Below are 14,333 nucleotides of genomic sequence, written 5' to 3'. Positions count from 1 at the left end.
TAGTTGAGGTCTGGTCATAGTTGAGGTTTGGTCATAGTTGAGGTCTGGTCATAGTTGAGGTTTGGTCATAGTTGAGGTCTGGTCATAGTTGAGGTCTGATCATAGTTGAGGTTTGGTCATAGTTGAGGTCTGGTCATAGTTGAGGTTTGGTCATAGTTGAGGTTTGGTCATAGTTGAGGTCTGGTCATAGTTGAGGTTTGGTCATAGTCGAGGTTTGGTCATAGTTGAGGTCTGGTCATAGTCGAGGTTTGGTCATAGTTGAGGTTTGGTCATAGTCGAGGTTTGGTCATAGTTGAGGTTTGGTCATAGTTGAGGTTTGGTCATAGTTGAGGTCTGGTCATAGTTGAGGTTTGGTCATAGTCGAGGTTTGGTCATAGTTGAGGTCTGGTCATAGTTGAGGTTTGGTCATAGTCGAGGTTTGGTCATAGTCGAGGTTTGGTCATAGTTGAGGTCTGGTCATAGTTGAGGTTTGGTCATAGTTGAGGTCTGGTCATAGTTGAGGTCTGGTCATAGTTGAGGTTTGGTCATAGTCGAGGTCTGGTCATAGTTGAGGTTTGGTCATAGTTGAGGTCTGGTCATAGTTGAGGTTTGGTCATAGTTGAGGTCTGATCATAGTTGAGGTTTGGTCATAGTTGAGGTCTGGTCATAGTTGAGGTTTGGTCATAGTTGAGGTCTGGTCATAGTTGAGGTCTGATCATAGTTGAGGTTTGGTCATAGTTGAGGTCTGGTCATAGTTGAGGTTTGGTCATAGTTGAGGTCTGGTCATAGTTGAGGTTTGGTCATAGTTGAGGTTTGGTCATAGTTGAGGTCTGATCATAGTTGAGGTTTGGTCATAGTTGAGGTCTGGTCATAGTTGAGGTTTGGTCATAGTTGAGGTCTGGTCATAGTTGAGGTTTGGTCATAGTTGAGGTCTGGTCATAGTTGAGGTCTGATCATAGTTGAGGTTTGGTCATAGTTGAGGTCTGGTCATAGTTGAGGTTTGGTCATAGTTGAGGTCTGGTCATAGTTGAGGTTTGGTCATAGTTGAGGTCTGGTCATAGTTGAGGTCTGATCATAGTTGAGGTTTGGTCATAGTTGAGGTCTGGTCATAGTTGAGGTTTGGTCATAGTCGAGGTTTGGTCATAGTTGAGGTTTGGTCCTGGTCTACACCTGGTTTAGTTCTGGCTTTATAGTCCCAGTTTATCTCCATCGTTGTGTGCAAGAGTCACTGACCCCTCTGGGCTGTTGTATGATCCATCCATCTTCTTGTGCTTATCCGGGGGGGGGCGGGTCACGGGGGCAGCAGTCGAAGCAGGGACTCCCAGACTTCCTCCTCCCCAGACACTTCCTCCAGCTCTTCAAGGGAGATCCCGAGGCCCGAGCCACCTCAGCTAGAGGAGCAGCAGCTCTACTATGAGCTCCTCGCCCTATCTCTAAGGGAGCGCCCAGCCACCCGGTGGAGGGAACTAATGTCGACTGCTTGTAACCACGATCTCGTCATTACCCAAAGCTCATGACCATAGGTGAGGGCAGGAACGTAGAGTGACCAGTAAATCGAGAGCTTTGTCTTTCGACCCCTTCTTCACCACAACAGTCCGATGCAGCGACTGCATCATTACAGACTCTGCAATCTTAAATCAATCTCACGTTCCATCCTTCCGCCACTCGTGAACAAGACCCAGAGATACTTGAACTCCTCCACTTGGGCCTGGACTCCCCATCCACCTGGAGAGGGCAAAAACCTTTCTCTGGTCAAGAACCATGGCCTCAGATTTAGAGGTGCTGATTCTCATCCCAGACGCTTCACACTCGGCTGCAAACGTCCCAGTGCATGTTGCAGGTCCGGGTTTGATGGAGCCATCAGGACAACATCATCAGAGATGAGATCCTGTGGGCCCCAAACAGGTATGTTGTATGATATGCCCCAAAAAAAAATCCATACATGCATTTTTAATTCAAAACAATAGAAACACATCCTAACAATCAACAATAAGACAATCCATAGCACGCCTCTGGTTTATAACTATCGTCACAGAAACGTAATCATAACAAAATCGAGGCTTATAATTAATGCAACATATGCCATTTGTAAAACATCTCAAAGTTCCAATTCCGATTTAAATTCTTCACTCACCTCTCCAACGTTGCATCATTCCTTGTTAAGCGCTTTGGACAAATGAGTCGGCTATGACAATTCATAAATCCACTTTAATATTTTAAGAGGCTCTTGGGGATGGGAAATTGAGGCAAAAGGAGTCGGAGGAGAAGGAGGGCGTACAGTAGGTGTGCTGACAGGCCATGGCGGCGGTTGGAGGCGGCTCGAGGCGGCTGGAGGCGGCTGGAGGTGGGGGTCGCGCTCAACTCGCTGCCCAACTTGATCAATCGCCACGGCCCGGCCTCTCCACTCAGAAAATTAGAAATGGGAATCTTAAAATCTGGGGCCGTTTATCATCACAGGTAAGGAGTCAGAGTGTGTGTGTGTGTGTGTGTGTGTGTGCGTGTGTGTGTGTGTGTGTGTGTGTGAGTGCGTGTGTGTGTGTGTGTGTGCGTGTGTGCGTGTGTGTGTGTGTGTGTGTGCGTGCGTGTGTGCGTGTGTGTGTGTGTGTGTGTGTGTGTGTAATATCTGGAAAAAGGCTGTATTTTTCATGTGCTCCGTATAATCTTAGTTTGTCGTACCAAAGGGAATTATGAATGTGAAGATATGGTTTATTGCAAGAATTGTGATTAGAATCTCATAATGCTTGGAGATATGACAAGCCTGTGAACAATGAGAGCCAACTTCTCATAAGTTCTCGCTGATTACAATTTGGATTGTACGAGAAATCCACCGGCATATCCGGTGGTAGCGACGCGCGAGAATAGAGCAAGAAAAAAAAAAGGTTTAAAAAAGAAATGTGGATTATTTGAATACAGGTTTAAGACTGGTGCTAAATTGCAACAACTACTGTATTTTCCGTACTATAAGTTGCACCTTTTTTCATAGTTTTGGCGACTTATACTCCAGAGCGACTTTTATGTGATATTATTGGTTATTTTCTCACTGGCAACAACAAGAGGGCGCTCTAGGCTGTAAGCGACGCAGAAGAAGAATCTGCACTTCCTCTACCTCTGGAGTTTGTGGAGTTGTTTAGAAGTGACACAGAGGAAGAAGAATTCAGTGGATTTAGTGATTTGGGGTAAAACTGATGCTTTGGTAAACTTGTTAGCATGTTCTTTATGCTATAGTTATCTGAATAACTGTTCATATGTTACGTTAACATACCAGACACTTACCACAGTTCTGTCTGTGCCTCATGTAGCTGAAGGTGTTAGCGTTAGCATACGTACACCTATTCACCATGTTCTCTCATCTGTTATTATTTTAAACTGCATTTCAAGATGAAATCTTTGTTCTTGGTCTTGGATTTTATCAAATACATTTTCCCTAAAAATCCGACTTATATATCTTTTTTTCTTCTCTATTATGCATTTTTTGGCCGGTGCGACTTATAGTCCAAAAAACACAGTACATATATTTTGCATGTGCTATTTTGAGAGTGTTGCCCCTTATTTGTCATCGGAAAACTTTTATTAGTTTGAACTGATCTTGAATGGTTTTGACTGATAATAAGTGACATTTTTCCCTTTATGTTTTAAATGTCCATGAGCTTGATAGTTCCCTTTAATCAGATGGCTTACAAAAAGGAATAAATTAAGAAACAATCCCACCAATAGGACAGGTCAAACTGCTCAGCTTGTTGATCGGAAATAGTTTAGAATGAATAAGCCATAACATTTTTTCTAATCAAACCAACACACATTGCATTTTGTCCAGACTGCAGATTACGTCACTTATACTTTATTCACTTTTATCAATTTCATCATTCATGTATTACCCAAAATGTCGGTAGATGATACATAGATTGCGTCATGGTTGCTGAGTGGCTATCCCTCCCTCCAGGTACTTTCATCAACCTAAATGTATACGCTATCCACACTAAATATATATCATGATACGCTAATTCTCCAGCTAAGAGCCTGGCACTGCAGACGTGTCCCAGGCCACTTCAGTGGCACCACGTCCCTGAAACGTTTCCCATTGGCATCGAGTGATGGCTCAATGCAGAAGACACATTTATCTGCGATGAAGATAAAGTGTACCTTAAAGGGGATATTATGTAAAATCGACATGTATAAGCTTTTAACCACGTTACATTATAAAAGATGACTTATGTTTCGATGAGTGATTCAGACAGGCTTCAGTCCTCTAAAAATTGCTGTTTTAACCTACCCCATTTCTCCGCCCACAGCTCTGTATTGACATTTCACATATTTTAAAGAATAAAAAGTACAAGTTGAAAATGTGTATATATATATTTATAAATACCTATGTCTTAGTTTTGCAGTTTTGAACAGGAAGTCAATAGATCTGTATTAGGCTGTTTTATGTCACTATTACTATTGACAGGTCTAAATAAAATAACCGACCCAGCCTTTCCTCATGTACAGAAAATACTTCACTTTCAGTACGTTATTTTCAGTTTCAACCAGGGCTAATGTGGCAAAGACATCACCCAAATCGCTGAAATTAGCTGAACCGACAGCCATTAGAAGTCTCTTATTTTAGTGTTCTGACTCGCGTCTTGACAAGAAACGTTCATTCCCTTTCAAAGCCCTAATGCTCTTGATTAGCTGTTATAATTGGTCTACCTGACTGAGCGGTCGGAGTGATGTCGCGGTGAAATTAAAACGCGTGTGAGAATCTGCGAGGACTGCAAAGTTGCCGCTTCTGCAAATGAGATGAGGATAGAAACGTTATTTAGAGCCGAGGCTGGTTTGCTTGTAACTAAGGCCAGAGTCAAACCTTTATAATTAGGGGACGCGAGGATGTATTGCAGAGCAGTGTGTGTTTTCCTAATGGCGGTGTCACATGAGCAACGCTAAACAAGGAGCGGGAAGCGTGCTGCCCATTTGTTAAAAATAAAGTTAAAAATACAATCCTTGCGACTTGACGTCCCGCATGCCCCCGCTTTTCCAGATGTATTACAAGTTAATGACCAGGGGCGGGCTCAGCTGTGTTCTTCGTTCGAAATGAGTCTCGTTTCACCGTTCAGGCTAGCTAGCGCATGTTAGCATGATGTCCTTGTGCCAGACCCTTTGCCGGCGGTGGAAAGTAAAAAGGGACAAAAGTAAAATTCGTACATTTTTACTGCAGATATGTTGACTTTTGCTTGATTATATTTGACAGCAGGTATCTTTACTTTCTATTCCACTACTTTTTGGAGCTGGACTTTATATATGTATGATTTTTGGGGTTTTCCTGCTGTCTAAAGGTTGTGAGTTCAAGTTCCAACACTGACATTTTGAAATAAGTTCAGTCTCAACAAAGTTCTTCTTCTTAATATTTCTCAAAATCTGTGTTAAAGGCTTTTAAACTTTTTTTTAAATTTATTTTTCATATTTTTGGAGTAAGTTATATATATCCCCCCCCCCCTCTCATGCATCTGTATTTTACATAGGCTTAGAGTTAATGCACAACAAGTGTGACGTAACTTTGGACGTCTGAAAAAGCAAATTATTAAAGAATAAATTGCTGTGCTGAGTAACAGCAATGCAAAACAACATCAGAAATGCTCAAAAAATATTACTTATTATTATGTTTCTTTCTTTTTGTAGTAGTAGTAGTAGTATTGCAAAAAAAAAAAAAAAAATAAGCAGAGGAAATACATTTTACGCTTAGAAATACAGAATGTGTTTTTAATGTCATTTAAATAACAAAACTTGTCTGGTGGTAAATACAATTACTAATTACTAATAGAAATACTAGAAACAGCCCAGTATTTATGCATCTTGCCACCAGAGTTTAAATATGTTGTTTTTGTCAGGCTGAGGCAACACATGTTTACACACAGTAATGCATAGAATATTTATTTTAATATTATAGACAATATTTGTGAGATAAAAATGTCTAAAAGTTTCCAAAATAACAATTAACAATTGCACAAAGGCCAACACTTCATCTGATGCTAAAACCGTGGCGATGATTAGCTGCTTAATGAGGGAAATTTGACCACAAAAATGATCCGTCTGTTGATTGTGTTTGAATATGTTTTTAAAAACATGGAGGAGCTTTATACCGCAGCATGATGTATACCACTTTTGAGATATTTGACAGTCTGAATATGTAGATTACTCCAAAAATGGGCAAAACACGTAATTTGATTAAGAGATTATTTTTATTTAGCTTTTATTTTGTGACAACAGACCTTTAAGTACTGTTGTCACATAAATATCATGATGAATGAATAAAAAAATAAAGAAAAACACATTCAGTCATTAGCATACCCTGATTAGACCTATTGTTTTCTTTGAATTGGTTTATAAATTCAACAAAGGTGCGTCATTTTGAGACATGGCAATTACATCGTACAGTAGGGGTGTCCAAACTGTGGCCCGGGGGCCAAACGTGGCCCTATGTTGCACCGTACCACCTATGTTTGTATGTTTATGTTTCTGATTTCTGATTCTGAGACAAATTTTTGGCCAAAACAACAAAAAGTAGTGCTTTTTCCTGTAAATGTTTATGTTATACCAACCAAATATTAATGTTCCAAGTCTTATTAAAGGTGTGGAGGCTCATGGAAACTATGTCAAGTGCAACATTTCGAATGGTTTGCATCATGTTTGGGTTGTCTGGGGCCCTCTGCTCAGTTTAAGATTCAAAATGTGGCCCTCTAAGAAAAAAGTGCATGCATTATTAATCCAGGAAATACCCAAACTAAGGCATTAAAAGTAGTTTAAAAAGCCCAGTAGAACGCACGGTTTCAGAGCTTTCCCACAGCTACAGGTGAACACACTCCCTTCTCCACTGGCAGCCTCAGCATGTCCATCACATTCTAGTTCCCACAGCTACAGTTGAACGCACTCCCTTCTCCACTGGCAGCCTCAGCATGTCCATCACATTCTAGTTCCCACAGCTACAGTTAAACGCACTCCCTTCTCCACTGGCAGCCTCAGCATGTCCATCACAGTCTAGTTCCCACAGCTACAGGTGAAAACACTCCCTTCCCCACTGTCAGCCTCAGCATGTCCATCGCAGTCTAGTTCCCACAGCTGCAGGTGAAAACACTCCCTTCCCCACTGTCAGCCTCAGCATGTCCATCGCAGTCTAGTTCCCACAGCTGCAGGTGAAAACACTCCCTTCCCCACTGGCAGCCTCAGCATGTCCATCACAGTCTAGTTTTCTCCCTGATTCGTATCTCTGGGTGGCTCACATAAGCACGATGTTAATCCCCTTGGAACAACTTTGACTGACTGACAACTCTGATCTGCCTCGTCGACGCCGCCAGACATGCAAATGGACGGCCCCCGGCACGCCTCGTCTCCCCCCCGTTCCTCCGGCGCCTCTTTGATTCCGGCAATTACCACGCGACCGGAGACTGCGGGCTGACATTTGTCTATCAACGCACCGCCGCGACACTCCGGTCTCGTCCCGGCTCTTCTAATTAGCGTCTTCGGAGATGGAGCGGACATGGGAGGTAACCCCGGCGAGCGCGGGAAAGATGATCAAGCCGTCGCAGGAGCCCGCTTGTGCAATTAGAGTGCCCAAGTATCATTCAGCGTTATCCTGCTTGGCGCTAAAAGCAAAAGAGGGTGGAATGTTGTCAATTCCAGCGCGGCGAGGAATTAACGTGTGGCTTTGGTTAAAATGGCTTGAATTCAGAATGTGGTTGTGATTTGTGTGACTTGGTTGGATTTGAATAATTTGAACAATAGGATGTGGTGTTTCACTTTTTTCCAGACATTTATTTATTACATTTTATTTAATTAATGTTTTTTTTAATGTATTGTAAAACGCACTTTTATTCACTGGCATTTAAGCCGGCATGAGAATTGTGTGGTCCTATTTGATTGGCTAAATAATGCAAGTTGGAAGTTATAAACACGTTGAAGCGGTGAAACAACAGTGAAAGAACCAGGCATTACGGGTGCGCGACATGCCAAGAAATACATATCACGATGTAGACGTGGACCGCGTGCAGTCTGTCTGATTTTATCCCAAAGTGCCCGACTCTGATATGGACTTTGGTCATTTCCCTTTTTCTGACACGTTCAGGTTGAAATAAGGAACAAGCAATCTGAGTAAGTGACATTTGCTCCCCCTTTTGACAGGTAATGGCATTGCCAACAGGTTCCAAGATAATCTAGCTTGAAATAGGAAAACAAAAGTGTAATTTTTCAACAACATCTGCCAAAAATTGAACTTGATCGACAGAAACAGCTTGAAACAAGTAACATGCTGTAATGTAGGTTTGTCAAGTAAATCTTCTCAAACTATAGTCGAAACTGCTTCTTTTTTCCTCAAACACACGCTGAAAAATGTGAAGGGTTTTGTTTGCCATGACCGACGACGCTACTATTTATTCTCATTTGTTCGCGGCCTAATCGGCGCTGGATTGGGGTTGTGGGCTTCCCCAGCGTGAAGATGGATTTCCTGCTTCTTTAGATATAGAAGATAGAAGAGATAAAACAAGTAAAGCTAAATAAATTCAGTTTTCCCCCCCTCCAAGAGCCACCACTACAACCCTTTGCAATCGTACCACTTTGGATGACAAAAAACCCTGCGTGAGAAGGCCGGGATTGGAGTTGGGCGTAGGATGGCGTATATATTTGAATTTTTGCGAATCTACTCACGAAACGATATCAAAAATGCAACTCCTACACAGCTCGGAGCAATATTGTGCAGCGCTGCGACCGCGTTGTAATCCCAGACTTCATTTTACCACCAAACCGGCGAGTAAAACCATTTAGTCAACTCAAAATCCTCTTCCTCTATTCTAATTCCCTTCCTTTCGCCACACACTGTTTTTTTTTCTTTCTTCTTTCTTTCTCCCCTTCTCTCGCCGCTGACAGGCCTTGGGTTTTCAAGAGAAGAAAGCGGGCATTAATTAAGACAGTGCCAGCTGTAATTTTCTGGGGAAGTAAATTTCTGCACAACTAAAGGTTACGGGGACCTTTTCACTGTCAGAATTTACTACAGCCCGTGAATGTTAATGCAGCTAATGAAGACATGCTCTCACAGCCTGAACTTAAAAACTAGCAGTGGTAGAAAGAGCGAAGGGAGGGAGGGATGGAGGGAGGGCTGAGGAAGGCTGAGGGAGGAGAAGGAGACGAAAGGAGGGAGATGGACGGCAAAAATGGAGGCCCCGGCCGGACTGGGGAGGGTTTCTGGTCATGTAACGGATGATTTTAAGCTTTGTTTGACCGAACCACAGCGCACGAGACTAAGAATGTGAATACAGTGGCTTCAGAACGGGCATCTGGAGCGCTGCACGGTGCCACTTTTCAACTTTTCGAATTTCCTGTCGAATTACAATAACCAAACGTGTTCATAAAAAGGATGAGCTTCGGAGACCGGCGACAACACGATCGATGGCGCCTTTGCGACCGTCGATTGTTTTATTGTGATTGGGCGGATTTTAGTGTGAGTATTGAAGCGTTTGCATCATTTCCATAGCGATCGTCAGTTAAAATATTTTTTATTACGTTTTTTTGTTTTTCTTTTTTCCTTTGTATAACCATAATCTTCATAATTACACTTATAACAGGAAGTGGAGACACATTCATTATTTAAAATGTCTGCACGCTTCCGCAAGTACATTTCCCATTATTTTGCCCCATAGCATTAAAAAAAACATAATAATAATATTACCAATAATGTGAAAGCTTGTGGGGCTATAATCAGCTATAATTTGATTTAAAATTTGTTTATGAAGCTTTATAAAACACTAGGTCGTAAAAAAGATTTTTTTCTCCAAACACTCGTCTTCCATCAAAGCTCAATAACTTCCATAATGTGTCAATTGAAAAAACAGTTGGATTTACAGTATTTTCCGGACTATAAGTCACAGCGGCCAAAAATGCATGATAGAGAAGGAAAAAAACATATATAAGTCACATTTTTGGGGGAAATATATTTGAAAAATCCAAGACCAAGAACAGACATTTCATCTTGAAATGCAGTTTAAAATAATAACAGATGAGAGAACATGGTGAATAGGTGTACGTATGCTAACGCTAACACCTTCAGCTACATGAGGCACAGACAGAACTGTGGTAAGTGTCTGGTATGTTAACGTAACATATGAACAGTTATTCAGATAACTATAGCATAAAGAACATGCTAACAAGTTTACCAAAGCATCAGTTTTACCCCAAATCACTAAATCCATTGAATTCTTCTTCCTCTGTGTCACTTCTAAACAACTCCACAAACTACAGAGGTAGAGGAAGTGCAGATTCTTCTTCTGCGTCGCTTAGAGCCTAGAGTGCCCTCTTGTGGTTGTCAGTGTGAAAATAACGAATAATATCACATATAAGTCGCACCCCGGCCAAAACTATGAAAAAAGGTGCAACTTATAGTCCGGAAAGTACGGTAACTGTAATGTAATACTTTGTTTGCCTGTAAATACCGGCCAGCGTCCCCCTCTACCAAGACGAACCTGTAAACGACGCTTCCTCTCAACATGAAGCATCGCTCCATCATTCGCCGTTGCTTCGTTGTCATTCACGCATTCAAACCCTTTTAATATCGATCTTTTCACGTTTGTTCTCCTCGCGCAGAGTTTTGCTGTTGAGTTTGCGCGACTTTCACGGGCCGACTCCATCACCTTGACCCAGAATGCAGCGGGCATTGGTGGATGGCGCGGACGTTGCGAGCGCCTCCGTTTGCCTCGGTTTCGTAGCTGGTGTCCGTGATGAATGAATGCCTCTAAATGGCTCTGATCTAGATAACGAATACGGCTACGGCGGACGCGCCCAAAAACGGCACAAAGGCGATAAAGTGTTCTCAGAAACTTTAACCCAAGACAGATTCAATCAGTACATTTTCGAAAAATGCGTGTTTCGAAAATGCAATACCGCCATACGTTTGTACTGTTGTTTGGATTAGTTACCGTATTTTCCGGACTATAAGTTGCACCTTTTTTCATAGTTTTGGCCGGGGTGCGACTTATACTTATATTTATACTTATATACTTATACTCCGGAGCGACTTATATGTGATTTTATTTGTTATTTTCACACTTGCAACCGCATTTCATACTCCAGTGCGACTTATAGATGTTTTTTTCCCCCCTCTATTATGCATTTTTTGTCTGGTGCGACTTATACTCCGTGCGACTTCTAGTCCAGAAAATACGGTAAGTAGAAGTATCAGTAGAAGTTAAAACGTCTGTAGGGTTTTAACGAATTGTCGATGGAATAGCTGCTTCGAGAGTCGAAATGTCATGAAGGGATGTGACGACGGGAGAATGGTGGAGGAAAAAGGGGAGGAGTTCGTGCGGAGGCTGATGTTTCTGCTGCTGCGGGGGGGATTTGTGTTTAAAACAGTTGTGGCAGAATCTGCAGAGAAGAGAGAGTGCATTGTGTGAGTGTTTTTGGGAAGTCGAATGGTAGTGAAGAGGTGGGTTTAGCCTCGTTAGCTCTCGGAAGCTAAGCGGGACGGGGCCCGGTCAGTATTTGGACAGCCGGAGCACCAGGTCCCACTGTGGGGCGCTAGAGGGAATGTTGCTGTGTCCTTAGGCAAGACACGTCATCCGCATTGTCTAGTAAAGCGCTTTGAATGCCTTGAATTCGGAAAAGTACTTTCAAAGATATACTCTAATAATTAAAAAACATTATTGTTCTTTTTATTTGCATCTTTTAAACATATAATCTAAGCATGAATTTAATGTGAGGGAAATATACATATAATATTCATTTAAACAATTGGAAAAAGACATTTTTACTGGGCTCAAGAGCTGCATTCACACTTCATGGTTTGACCCTGGTTTAATGAATAAGTCGATGTTTTTTGTAGTATCTCAATAACGATAATTAAAACATGTCTTTAAACGTATTTGTTGTGCTGTACTGATCAGACAAATGTTAAAGTTATACCTTTATTTGAAAGTTAATAACACAGCTTTTTCCCTACTTTTTTGGAAGATTTTTACGATAAATGATTTACTCAATTATAAAATCTTGCGTATCTTCTTATGAAAATTCACAATATTATCTAACATTCCATATATTGCCCAAAATAGACGTGATTCAGTCTCCTGTTCTCGTCACGGTTTAGTGTAATTTTTTTGTTTTGACGAGCTCGAATCGACAGATAAAAAACGACTTTTTCTTCCCCAAAATTCCCAACAACTTTAATTCTGCGAGTCACGGAACAACACCGAGACGTGGCCTTTGAGAAAACCCATTTACCAGCCTTTCCTCGCAGCCATTCGTCATCGCGGGATCGTCACGTTATCGCCGAGCCTCGAGTCCACTCACAAACAAACTCATCTGGCTGATAACGGACGAAATGAGCACAATAATGCAAAGTGATAAAAGGGGCGAAAGAGCAGAATATACAGAGTCGGCGAGCACAAAGAAGATCAATGTCTGCGAGTCTGGAGGAGCTCGTCCTGCAGAAAAGGAGGATTTGACCCCAGGCTAGAGAATAATTTCACTTTCCCTCAGATCAGTTTAAAAAATCTCTCGCTGTCACGGCCTGGCAGATTTATACAAATTAATGGCCTTTAGTTGAGAATCTCGCAGCGCTCGGGTTATTAATTGTTAAAGTGCATACATTAAACAAAATGAGCAAAAAGTCATTTTCATAAATTATCTTCTACTGAAAAAAACTTTGTAGGTAAAAGAGATCGCAGCCTGGATTTTACTCGGAAAAGTATCGGTTCCAGCAGCAAGGTTCATGAAGGAAGTGCTGAAATGTGTTCGAATTGTATTTTATAAACTGAGTTATCGGAGTTTATTATGAAGAGAGATAATGAATGAAAGAAAAGTGTCAAGGCATCAACTGTATATTCTGATTTATTCTTGTTTTTTAAAATGTATTCCATCCTTATTATTTCATCTAAAATGACATAGAAAAATAGCCAAGACGTGGTTGATTGACATAATAAAACATTTAAATGTACATAATAATATTATTTTAATCACATTATTTACATATTATGTAAATAATGTAATTAAAAGAATTTGTGTTCTTCTTTTGCTTTAAAATAAGGTCCCTTAGAAGTTATAACACATTATTAAGCACTAATTATTGGTTTATAATCACTCATAAGACATTTACGAGCATTCATTGTTTAATAAGTAGCTTATTAATGCTCTTACAAACATTCTGTACATGGTTTAAACACACACACACACACACACACACACACTCACACACACACACACACAGACACACACACACACACTCACACACACACACACAGACACACACACACACACACACACACTCACACACACACACACACAGACACACACACGCACACACACACACACACACACACACTCACACACACACACACACACACAGACACACACACACACACAGACACACACACGCACGCACACACAGACACACACACGCACACACACAGACACACACACGCACGCACACTCACACACGCACGCACACACAGACACACACACGCACACACACAGACACACACACGCACACACACAGACACACACACGCACGCACGCACACTCACACACACTCTCACACACAAACACTCTCACACACACACACACACACACACACACACAGTGATGGTTAATCTACAAATTATATTAATTGTGCTTGTAAACAAATACCTTATTCATTTTATTTTTTACTCATTATTATTATTTGCATTCTAAAACTGCATTGGAGACATATCCATTTTCAAAACAAACTAAAAGTGTGTACAATATGACTCAGCACATTGCAAAAAATAACACAAATCAAATCATGTGGATTTTTAAACATAGATTTTTGTTTTTATAATTGTAGGACTTGCCCTTGTCCTTTTGCACAAAGACCTGTTGAATCTCATGTGAAGTGTTCCAATACTTCCTTCTGCTGTTCTCTTTTTCATTTTTAAACACACACACACACACACACACGAACACGCACACACGAACACGCACACACGAACACGCACACACACACACATACACACACACGCACACGAACACGCACACACACGAACACGCACACACACACGAACACGCACACACACACACACGAACACGCACACACATACACACACACAAACACGCACACACACACACACAAACACGCACACACATACACACACACGCACACACACGAACACGCACGCACACACACACACACGCACACACACACACACACACAAACACGCACACACATACACACACACACACCTACACTCACACACACACACACACACAGACTCTGAGAGATACTTGAGGTGTCACTGCTCCTTCTCTCCGTCTGCAGGGGGATGGAGGGATGGAGGGATGGACAGAGGGAGAGATGGAGAGATGGAGGAGAGGAAAGAAGGTGC

The 14,333-nt window shown here is 41.6% G+C and overlaps 1 long non-coding RNA gene across 1 annotated transcript in view; it reads right to left on the bottom strand.

Annotated features, from left to right (window-relative positions):
- Positions 1-14,333, bottom strand: part of LOC140380942 (uncharacterized) — a 518,949-nt gene that overhangs the window by 253,420 nt on the left and 251,196 nt on the right. The window lies entirely within an intron of this gene.

The sequence above is a fragment of the Eucyclogobius newberryi genome, unplaced genomic scaffold (assembly GCF_026437365.1).
Source record: "Eucyclogobius newberryi isolate DKJ021-1_F unplaced genomic scaffold, fEucNew1.0.hap1 SCAF_5, whole genome shotgun sequence".
NCBI lineage: Eukaryota > Metazoa > Chordata > Actinopteri > Gobiiformes > Gobiidae > Eucyclogobius > Eucyclogobius newberryi.
Note: the sequence above shows the minus strand (reverse complement) of the source record. Positions and strands in the feature narration are given on the sequence as shown.